The 12461-nt window shown below is 35.8% G+C and overlaps 1 pseudogene; it reads right to left on the bottom strand.

Annotated features, from left to right (window-relative positions):
* Positions 1-2348: 2348 nt before the first annotated feature.
* LOC114220114 (large ribosomal subunit protein uL11 pseudogene) lies at positions 2349-2846 on the bottom strand (annotated as a pseudogene).
* Between the last annotated feature and the right edge of the window lie 9615 nt (positions 2847-12461).

Here is a 12461-nt window from a genome sequence, read left to right as displayed (position 1 = left end):
TGCAATTGCTGGGTCATAGGGTAGCTCTATTTTTAAATTTTTGAGGAAACTCCACACTGTTTTCCAAAGTGGCTATACCAACTTGCATTCCCACCAACAGTGTAAGAGGGTTCCCCTTTCTCCACAGCCTCTCCAACATTTGCTGTTTCTTTCCCTGTCCATTTTTGCCATTCTAACTGGTGTAAGGTGGTATCTCAGTGTGGTTTTGATTTGAATTTCCCTGATGGCTAATGATGATGAACATTTTTTCATGTGTCTGTTAGCCATTTGTATGTCTTCTTCAGAGAAGTGTCTTTTCGTATCTTCTGCCCACTTTTTGACTTGATTATTTGTTTTTTGGGTGTTGAGTTTGAGAAGTTCTTTATAGATCTTGGATACCAGCCCTTTATCTGTAGTGTCATTTGCAAATATCTTCTTCCATTCTGTGGGTTGCCTCTTTGTTTTGTTGACTGTTTCCTTTGCTGTGTAGAAGGTTTTTATCTTGATGAAGTTCCAAAAGTTCATTTTTGCCTTTGTTTCACTAGCTTTTGGAGATGTATCTTGAAAGAAGTTGCTGTGGGCGATGTCAAAGAGGTTACTGCCTGTGTTCTTCTCTAGGATTTTGATGGATTCCTGTCTCACATTGAGGTCTTTCATCCACTTTGATTTTATCTTTGTGAATGGTGTTAGAGAATGGTTGAGTTTCATTCTTTTGCACGTGGCTGTCCAATTTTCCCAGCACAATTTATTGAAGAGACTGTCTTTTTTCCACTGCATGTTTTTTCCTGCTTTGTCAAAGATTATTTGACCATAGAGTTGAGGGTCCATATGTGGGTTCTCTATTCTGTTCCATTGGTCTATATGTCTGTTTTTGTGCCAGTACCATGCTGTCTTGGTGATCACTGCTTTGTAATATAGCTTGAAATTGGGCAACATGATGCCCCCAGCTTTGTTTTTCTTTTTCAACATTTCCTTGGCGATTCGGGGTCTTTTCTGATTCCATACAAATTTTAGGATTGTTTGTTCCAGCATTTTGAAAAATGTCATTGGAATTTTGATCGGGATGGCATTGAAGGTATAGATTGCTCTGGGTAGCATAGACATTCTAACAATGTTTATTCTTCAGATCCATGAGCATGGAAAATTTTTCCATCTTTTTGTGTCTTCTTCAATTTCTTTCATGAGTGTTCTGTAGTTCCTAGAGTATAGATCCTTTACGTCTTTGGTTAGGTTTATTCCGAGGTATCTTATGGTTTTTGGTGCTATTGTAAATGGAATCATTTCTCTAATTTCTCTTTCTACAGTTGTGTTGTTAGTGTATAAGAAAGCAACTGATTCCTGTGCATTGATTTTGTATCCTGCCACATTACTGAATTGCTGTATGAGTTCTAGTAATTTGGGGGTGGAGTCTTTTGGGTTTTCCACATAAAGTATCATGTCATCTGCAAAAAGAGAGAGTTTGTCTTCTTCTTTGCCATTTTGAATACCTTTTATTTCTTTTTGCTGTCTGATTGCTGTTGCTAGGACTTCTAGTACTATGTTAAACAATAGTGGCGAGAGTGGGCCTCCTTGACGTGTTCCTGATCTTAAGGGAAAGGCTCTCAGCTTTTCCCCATTCAGGATGATATTCGCTGTGGGTTTTTCATAGATGGATTTTATGAACTTGAGGAATGTTCCCTCTATCCCTATACTCTGAAGAGTTTTAATCAGGAAAGGATGCTGTATTTTGTCAAATGCTTTTTCTGCATCAATTGAGAGGATCATATGGTTCTTCTTCCTCCTCTTATTAATGTGTTCTATCACATTGATTGATTTGCGAATGTTGAACCACCCTTGCATCCCGGGGATAAATCCCACTTGCTCATGGTGGATGATCCTTTTAATGTATTGTTGGATCCTATTAGCTAGGATTTTGTTGAGGATTTTGGAATCCATATTCATCAGGGATATCAGTCTGAAATTCTCCTTTTTGATGGGGTCTTTGCCTGGTTTGGGGATTAAGGTAATGCTGGCTTCATAGAATGAGTTTGGAAGTTTTCCTTCTGTTTCTATTTTTTGAAACAGCTTCAGTAGAATAGGTATTATTTCTTCTTTGAATGTTTGGTAGAATTCCCCAGGGAATCCATAAGGCCCTGGACTCTTGTTTTTTGGGAGGTTTTTGATCACTGCTTCAATCTCGTTACTGGTTATTGGCCTATTCAGGTTGTCAGTTTCTTCCTGTTTCAGTCTTGGCAGCTTATAGGTTTCCAGGAAGGCCTCCATTTCATCCAGATTGCTCAGTTTATTGGCATATAGTTGTTGATAATAATTTCTTTTTTTTTCCCCACTGGTTGTCAAATGATCCTTTATTGAAACATTTTCCTTTGTAGTTAACTAGCCAGGCATTCCAGCACACCACTGTTGATGTCATCTATGATGTCATGAGGGTGGCGGCCGCCTACATCGCAGCCCACAGACTGGGCAGTCCCCAGGATCTCTTTAATGGTTCCAGAGAGTTCTTTGGCTAAAGATTGGTGTCGCATCTGCCAGACAATATTGACAATCTCATCAAAAGTGATATTTCCACTGTGCTTAATGTTTTTCTGCTTCTTTCTGTCTCTTGGTGGTTCCTTGAGGGCTTTGATAATCAGGGCAGAGGCAGAAGGTACCACTTCAATCTGGGCCTGTCTGTTCTGAATGGTCAGTTTCACCATAATCCTTAGACCTTTCCAATCACTGGTTGCTTTGGCGATGTCATCACTAACCTTTTTTGGAGACAGACCCAGCGGGCCGATCTTCGGGGCCAGGGCAGATGTGGCACCGACTTCGCCACTGGTGTACCTCAGGTACATGACTTTGATCTCGTTGGGGTCGAACTTAGGTAGCATGGCGGAGGTGGCTGGTGTTGGATGAACCCAGATTCAGGATGACCGAAGAAAGTTGCACCTTTGCCTCCCCGAGCCGAAAGACAAAAGCTGATAATAATTTCTAATAATTGTTTCTATTTCCTTGGTGTTTGTTGTGATCTCTCCCCTCTCATTCATAATTTTATTAATTTGGGTCTTTTCTCTTTTCTTTTGGATAAGTCTGGCCAGTGGTTTATCAATCTTATTAATTCTTTCAAAGAACCAACTTCTAGTTTCATTGATCTGATCTACTGTGTTTCTGGTTTCTAATTCATTGATCTCTGCTTTAATTTTAATTATTTCTCTTCTAATGCATGGCTTAGGCATTGTTTGTTGCTTTTTCTCTAGTTCTTTAAGGTGTAGAGTTAGTTGGTGAATTTGCGATTTTTCTATTTTTTGAGTGAGGCTTGGATGGCTATGTATTTCCTCCCTTAGGACTGCCTTTGCAGTATCCCATAGGTTTTGGACCGATGTGTTTTCGTTCTCATTGATTTCCATGAATTGTTTAAGTTCTTCTTTGATTTCCTGGTTGACCCAAACATTCTTGAGCAGAGTGGTCTTTAGCTTCCAAGTGTTTGAATTTCTGCCAAATTTTCTCTTGTGATTGAGTTCCAGTTTTAAAGCATTGTGGTCTGAGAATATGCAGGGAATAATCTCAATTTTTTGGTATTGGTTGATACCTGATTTGTGACCTAGTATGTGGTCTATTCTGGAGAAAATTCCATGTGAACTCGAGAAGAATGAGTCTTCTGTTGTTTTAGGGTGGAATGTTCTGTAAATATCTATGAGGTCCATCTGATCCAGTGTATCATTCAAAGATCTTGCTTCCTTGTTGATTTTCTGCTTAGATGATCTATCCATTGCTGAGAATGGAGTATTGAGGTCTCCTACAATTAACATATTGTTATCAATATGACTATCGACCTTCTGATGGTATGTCAGTGGGAGGGCCATCTGCTTTTGGACTGCAGCTGACCTCTGGTACCTAAAAGAGAGCAAAACGAGGGATAAGGGAGGACTACTGTACATGTTTCCAGATGTGTGAAATTCTAAGTTCTTGAATCCCATGTTTAGAATAGTCCTTATCACGCTGTGTTACATTATCCTTTGCTAGTGTGAGCCCCTTGAAGGAAGAGTTTGTGTTTTTATTTTGAAAATCATTTCTTAACACATAGCTTGGCATATCATAAGCATTATAGAATGTATATGGAAAAAATGCCTGGACCAATAGATGTAATATAAGTCAAATACTAAAATGACTGTAGTAACAACAACAATAGTAATAGTGTTGCCTTCCATATATTTCTGTTACATAGACACTTTCACTCCATAAAAAACTGCAACTAGTATATATAAAGTGGTTCCAATCCCCAATTGTGATAGGAAAGTTTAAAATATATTTACACTTAGTGATATATTTTTTGACTTTAGCATCTTAGTATCTCATCTGAAATTTACATAGAAACATTTCCTTTCTAAGAGTTGATATTTTTCTATGTATAGCCTATCTTCAACATTTTATTTAAAAAGTGGAATAAAATCATTTACATTTTTATTAGTCATCCAATGCCTTACTTATTGCAAATGTTTCAGATAGGAGATTATACATTCCAAAACAATAAGTGCCTTCCTCTACCTTGGAAAAATGCCACTACTCTGAGTCATTCTGATTTAGGTTTCATCTCATTTGTTATCAATGTGGAACATCAAGTCCTTTCCCTCAATGGAAAAATTGTTATTGGCTAATTCTCATTATAGAGTTAACATGATTTTGCTTAAAAACTGATTGCATCAAATAAAAAGAAAGCTTTTGTATTTCCTACTTCTTTTTCTATCTTTCAAAGTCCAACTCAAATTCCGGATTCTCCACAAAAATATCCCTAAATCATATTTATATCTCTCTTATTTGTGTGCCTTTGGCAGCAGTAATTTGTGCACTGATTAGAAGTTTAGCATATGTTGTTATGGATTATTATTTGTTTCATGGATAAACCTCTCAGGGTCTACGATTTAATTTAACCTTCTGTGCAGACATGAATCAATATAACAGACTAGAGGCAGCTATCATTAGAAGAGCTTGCTTGCAAGGTTGGCCCTTGGCTGGCATCTGGGAATTTGGCACTCGACTCATACACTTACTTTTTAAGAATGGCTCACTATGCCTAGATGGTTTGTACAAACATAATGATTTATGGTGCATATCTGCTTTCCTTCCAAAGGTCTGGAATTTAAGTACATGGCAGGCAGAGGGTGACTACCTGACTAGCCCCCAACAGAAAACCTAGGTGCTAAGTCAGTACTGGGCTTCCTTGGGCAGAACCATTGCATATGCTCCTGCATTGTTATTGCCAGATAAAGGAACACACGCAAATGAGGACAAGAGGAAGCACAGGAAAGCACGTGCATGAATTTCTCTAGACTCTGTGTCTGTTTCCTTTGGTGACCCCATTGTGTGTCCTTTCCCTGTAATAAATTTTAGCCATGTGTACGACTTGATGATGTACGTTCTGAGTCACTCCAGCAAATCTCCAAATATGAAAGTGGTCTTGGGGACCCCCAACACATTTCATTACTACTAAGTCAATGTGTTATTTATGGATGCTGTCAGAAGACATGAGAGTCCTGGGTCAGAGACAAAGAATATTTTACTAGCAGCATAGAAGACAGCATGTTTGATCTACAATTTCCACATGGGTGATGCAGAGGGTCTTGGGTGGGTGCTGCACACAGTGGGATGTCATTGCAGCTGATAAACACTGATTTTGGAAAATCTACCTCTTTTATAGTCTTCCTGATTTTTGTTCTGGAGGGAAATATTATCTCATCTTTCAAGGTTGCTCAATGCAAAAATACTAAGAAATGGCCTGGGTAAAAAGTGGTTAGGACCTTGAATTCTTGGAATATCCCAGCAAGAACAAGACGAGATGCTCAGGGCTCATGAAAGATTACTTTAACCAATAAAATCCCTGCACATCCCACAAAATTGTGAATATCTCAAAAACAGTAAGCATGTTTTCCTATTTCTTTTATGCCATCAACAGCAATTGCACAGTTTTGAATACTAAATAAAAACTGAATGACTCTATTAGTTCCCTGTCTCTGCTATGACAAATTACTGTGAATTTGGTGACTTAACACAAATATATTCTCTCATACTTCTGGAGACCAGAAGTTGAATATCAGTATCAATGGGCCAAAATGGGGGTGTTGACAGCTCCAAGTTCCCTCTGAAAGCTCTACAGGATAATTCATTCGTCACTTCTTCCAGCTTCTGGTGGCTGCCAGCATCCTTTGCAGTTGCTGTCACTTCATCCAATCCCTGCCTCCGTGGTGACATTGGCTTTTTCTCTTGTGTCTGCATAATGAAAAATCCTCTGCTCCCCTCTTGGAAGAATACATTTAGGGGTTGCCTGATAATCCAGGATAATCTTCTCATCTCAAATTCCTTAACATAATCACATCTGTAAAGTTCTTTTTTGTTGTTGTTGTGTAAGGTAACAATCACAGGTTCCAAAGATTTGGGCATGGATATCTTTTGGGTGCTATAGGATATTTCATTTTATTTTTTATTTATTTATTTATTTATTTATTTATTTATTTATTTATTTATTTATTTATTTAAAATTGAGACAGAGAGTGTGAGAAAGAAAGCACAGACAGGGTGGGGCGGGGGGCAAAGGGAGAGGTAGAAGCATACTTCCCACTGTGCAGGGAGCCCGACTTGGGGCTCAATCCCAGAACCCTGGGATCATGATCTGAGCTGAAGGCTCAGCCGACTGAGCCACCCAGGCACCCCTAGAATATTCTAAAAGTTATATTATAAGATAATTACAATGGGATCATTTAAAAATAGAGGAAAAAATTGTTCAATTATGTAGCTGTAATAGGAAGTAAATTGTTTTACTACTTCATTAATATGTTGTCAGAAGCACATTTAAACCAAAATACATATTTTGGGTAAAAGAGATAAGTATGTAATCTGAAACAGAAAGCTCAAGTACTTTGTAAACTTCTAATAAAATTACCAGTGCACTCTTAAAGAAACTTGAAAATAAAATTTCCTGAAACATAAAATATTTGTTTTTGTGAACTCACATAGAATTTGGAATGCTCATTAAGATAGTCAACATTATTCATTTTTCCTTATCATAAGTCAAAAAACAAAATCACAGTTTTCTAATATGTAGTTTTGGAGAACACTGCTGTGATGGATAAGAATATATTAGAAGAGAAAATATAGGGTGATTTATAGACTTCTGGTGACTGACAACCTGTGGATTAGGGAATTCAACAAATACTAGTCTTTTCAATACCTGTGTTTAGGATCTAGTAAGTTTTACTTCTACAGTGTAGGAAAAAAAGGAGGAAATAGGCACCAGAAAACATCTCTAACTTAAGGAAATGTCTGCCTCCTTCCCTTTCTAGGAACACATTTCAAACACATAGAAGTATTTTTAAATCAAGTAGACAGTTCCAAACACAAATTAGAATTAGCAATTTAGTTTACCTTCATAACTAAGTTTTACATTTTCGATGTGGTTTTTCATACATCAATTTAAAACAACTCTATTAAGCTATTTCTGGCTCACTTACATTTCCTAATTGGTAAGAAATAAACTTTTCATTACTTCCTTTGCTTGAGAAGTCAGAATGTAATCTCTTTTACTACAAATAAAAACTTAACTAAATCAGGTGTGGCTAGATCTCTGTAATTTAAGTGACAGATATCAGCTGCTATGACTTCTTCCTTGAACAAAACTTTCCAAAGCATCCATGTGGTGCAAACAAGACTCAAGAGCCCCGTCAAGATTCAAGGTGGCAGTAAGCTCTAACTCCGGGGCCATATGTAGCTCCCCATCTGTTTTTGTAAATAAGATATGAGTATAATACAGACATGCTCACCATCCACATATAGTCTCAGCATGCTTTTGCTCTACAACAGCAGATATGAGAAGTTACAATGATGCTGTATGACTCACAGAACCAAAAACTATTTATTACCTCTCTCTTTTAGGACAAGTTACATAATCTGGTCTAGAAGAATGAGAAGATATACATAGTCTACTTATTAACTATAAAACATAAAAAATGCAGAACTGGCTGCAATACAGAATCAGATTGAAAAATATATTAAAAGGTTAGAATACTAGATTAACAATAACAAGATAAAATGTAAAATATAGATAAATAGAAGGTCATGAATTCAAAATCACAAATTTAGTTTCACAAATAAAACAAAAGTTTGTTTGGTACTTAATATAGGTAACATGAGTCAATATGATATAGCAAACAAAACATACAGGACAAGTTTATGAATTAATAGACATTTGTAGGTCAAAAGAAGTAAATGTTTCTAGATGAATGAAACTATATATTAATAAAAATAACTAATAATTATTGTGTATGTAGTATGTCATATACTTTTAAAGACTACATAGAGATACATGTATATGTTCATGTGTATGTATGTGAATTAAATATAGTCCTTGATGACTTTTTAGGTAGATATTATATTCCCACCTTATATATGAGAAAAATGAAGTGCATGAGTTTCTTGCCCTAGATTATACAACTAATAAGATCCAGAGACAGAATTCTTATGCAGGATGTCTGCCATCAGAACCCACACTCTTAACTCCTAGCCCAGTGCATTAGTCAGTCTGGGCATCTATGACAAAAATAACACATGAGTGGTTTACACAATTATTTCTCACAGTTCTGGAGGCTGGGAAGTCCAAGATCAAGGTGCTTGCAGATCCAGTGTGTGGTAAGGGACTTTTTCATGCTTGTGGATAATCACCTTCTTGCTATAGCCTCAGATGGCCAGAGATCAAGTTCTAGTCTTTTTCTCTTCTTATAAAGACACTAATTCCATCATGAGGGCTCTATTCTCAGAATCTCTTCTAACCCTAATTACCTCCCAAAGGCCCCCCTCCTAATTGGGGTTAGGGTTTCAACATGTGAATTTTGTGGGTGAGGTGGGGGACACAAACATGTAGTCCATAACACCCAGAGAACAAAATAGACAGTAATAATAACTATATCCAAATATTTGTAAAGCTTTAATGTGTGAGATGATTTACATTTAATGTGAGTTGTTTCAAAAATTAAGTAACGATAAGAACAAGTAAAGACAATAAAATAAAAGACAATAATAAAGACAATAGAATTGACTTTTGTCAAAATATTAAAAAAACTTTTGTTAACAATTGGAAGAACTGTCATAAATGGAATAAGTTACATTTGATTTCTAAACTCATAATGAGTGAATTTCTCCTGGAATTGCTAGACAATAATTTGGGGGGGTAATTCTGGTAGAGATTTTTGTATGAGGTGAAGGAATCCCAGATGTGTCCTAACTAAACCTACGCATTTGAATTAGAGAAGAAATCAGGGAAATGTGGATCTACTCTGTCATCTTATTTTGATATCATGTTGCCATGTGGGAAGATGACGTGCCTAGAGTAGAATACAGTCCAAGATTAGTTTAAGAGCATACTGAAAGCACACTTCATATTCACAGGGAGTTTTAGCTAGCATCCTAGAGCAAAGTTAATGAATTATTTTTCTGATCCCTCTGCAATTTTTTCAATTAGGCTTAAACATGAGAGCTATAAAAAGTTGAAACATTTTATTCTGTAAAGTTCAAAGTGGCAAAGAAGCATTAGTAATGCAAGTTTCCCCATGATGTTCTATCAATGTTACTCAACTTTCTTTGAGGGATTTAAGGATAATTCTTATTCTGTGACCAATCTTGAGTCTCACTACAAGATTTTTGGTTCTTCAGCACAGAGATAGGTATTTTAAAAAGACATTCCAACCTTTGGCCATTCAACACACTGAATACTAGAACAAAACATGAAATAGGAAGATATAAAGAGAGATGCTCATTATAAACGTAACTAATAAAAGTAGAAAATTCTGGATTAAAATTATAACTTTGACCACCAAACAGTATGCAGTCACAGAGATGCACATTTAAAATATAGCAGCAAGAATATGTATGGGATAAATGTTTATGTATAGGCACAAAATATATAGTGTAATATCAGTAATCTTGGTGGTTTATCTTAATGACTTTCATTTTTTAAAGAATACCTTTTCAGTCTTCACTACCTATTTAAATAAAAATCACATGTACTTAGAAACTATACCTCCCTAATTATTTTTAATTATACATAAAGATCCATTCTCAGGGTCTTTGGTCTCTTGGAAATTTAGTCTACATTTCTAGCATTTCAGTGATAATCTCTAGTTCCAAAATCCTATTGCTGAAGAAAGCACATTCATACATAAGGTAAGTTCCTTCACCAGAGATCTTTAAATTCCATGAGTGAAGAATATGCCTTTGAATATGAGAAATTTTGATAATACATGAAGAAGGGTAAGATTGAAATGTAAACTCCAGTCTGGCTAGAAACAAAGCAAGTAAACACTGCAATATAAACCTTATGAGAGAGAAGACTTCATTCATCTTATTCCTCATTGTATTCTTGGTGCCTGTGAGAGCAGAGGACACATAATAAGCACTCAGTAACAGCTGAGGTAAATTAAAAAATGAATGACCAAGGGTTATAGAAAATATCCTATTATTTCCTTCACAAAACTGTTTATCCAGAGAAATGAAGCAGAACTCAGAAATAACACTGGGTAAGTGTCATTTTACAGGAGATAAACTTATAATAACATAGGATATTATAGGACACCGTCTCAAAAGAAACCATAAAAAATTCCAACCAAATTGAAATGCCCTAATTTATTGGCCCAAATTGAGGTCAGGTAAATTGATTTGATATTAGGAACACATCTGTAAAACACTTGTGTCCGATTTTAGGAAAGAATTTTAGAGACTATCCTATGCTAGAATTCCCAAATTCACGGGCAGTAAAGCAAAACAAAAACAAATAAAAGAAAAATAACTTTCTCCTCCTTAGAACACTGAACTTTTGTTTTGTGACCTATTTCTTCTAAAGCTGTAATTTATTATAGAAATGGTGGGTTTAAGATTTACCTAAATGATACTGTTAAGTTTTGAAGTTTCTAAGCCTTCAGAAAAGAGGTGAAATTTTTGAAGTAACACAGAATGGAATGATAAAAACCAAAGAGTTAACTCCAAGCTGAGCATGCTGCTGTGTTCAGAACAGAGAAAAGCACATTAACGAAATTTTCATTAATTCAAGCTGAGTTTTATTTAGTAGCTACAAGGGAAACAGATTTCAACTGAAGGCTGAAAGTACTTCCAATCCAGGCATGAAAGTATATTGCTTTTCTAGGAATCAGAACGGGGGTGAAGTAAAGAGTCACAAGCTGGATCTTAAAAAGTGATTGCTTAGTAACAAAAAAAGGAGGAAAGAATCTTAATGGTTTGGTCTAGTGTTGGAATTAGTTTTCTAATAGGCAAAGAAAAATGGACATAATTCGTAATAAAATTATTGTACTTCAAATAAGTGGGAGAAATATAAGTATGTAAGATTTCATAATTCCAGACTGTCCACTGGAATCTGAGTACACCCTAGTCAAGACAATGTGAGGGTTGTTCTCTGTTCATTCATTAACTCATTCAACACATGTTTTTCTTGTTCTTTTGAAGTGGATTAAATTTCACAAGAAGTTATAAAAATAGTATGGAGTTTCCACAAAGATAATATCCTTTTTTAAAAATGATGTTTGCATAACCATATTCTATTGTCATAAACAAGACATTGACATTAATAAAATATTATTAACTAAAATTCAGACATTACTCTGATTTTACCAGGTTTTACATGAACTCCTGTTATTTTTGTTTGTTTAGTTTTTGTTTTGGGGGGTTTGGTGTATAGTTCTACAAAAGTTTATTACACTTACGATTTAAACATCACTACAGGCAGGACATGGGACTGTTCCTACACACAAAGAAACTACCTCCTACCTCATTACCTGTAATAATCATACCTTTCTCCAGCCCTAAGCCCTGGTAACCACTTATTTGTCCTTGATTCATGTAATTTTGTTACTTCAAGAATATTATATAAATGTAATTTTATAGTATGTGATTTTTTGTTTGGTTTGGAATTGTTTTGTCCTGTGTGTATTATTTTTTTCTTTTTCAATCAGCACAATGCCCTTGAAATCCATTCAAGTTGTTTCATGTATCAAAAGTTCACGTCTTTTTGTTGCTGAGTAGTATTATACCCAATGGATATATCACAGTTCATCTATTCACCCAGTTGAATGACATTTGGGTTATTTCCAGATGTTAGCTATTATAAATAAAATAGCTATGAACATTCATTTATTGTACTTATTCATTTTTAGCTCTATAAGAGACTGCTTATCAGCAATGTATGAAGAGTTACAGCTGTTCTGCAGCCTCACCTGACAATACATATTTACTGAGAACTAACTACATGTAAGACACAATACTAGTATCCAAAATTTTAAGCAAATAGGACATGTCTTTGATTTTATAACTTAGTAAAGGAGTCAGACTTTATCAAATTGAACAGCTTGTTAAATGGGGGATGTAGAGGGTGCCTGGGCAGCTCAGTTGGTTAACTGTCTGCCTTTGGCTCAAGTCATGATCCCAGGGTCCTGAGATAGAGTCCCACATCAGGC

The sequence above is a fragment of the Eumetopias jubatus genome, unplaced genomic scaffold (assembly GCF_037043125.1).
Source record: "Eumetopias jubatus isolate StellerSeaLion01/CBP00866 unplaced genomic scaffold, mEumJub1_p1.0 scaffold_14, whole genome shotgun sequence".
Classification (NCBI taxonomy): Eukaryota; Metazoa; Chordata; class Mammalia; order Carnivora; family Otariidae; genus Eumetopias; species Eumetopias jubatus.
The sequence above is the reverse complement of the archived record's forward strand: the minus strand, read 5'-3'. Positions and strand labels throughout refer to the sequence as shown.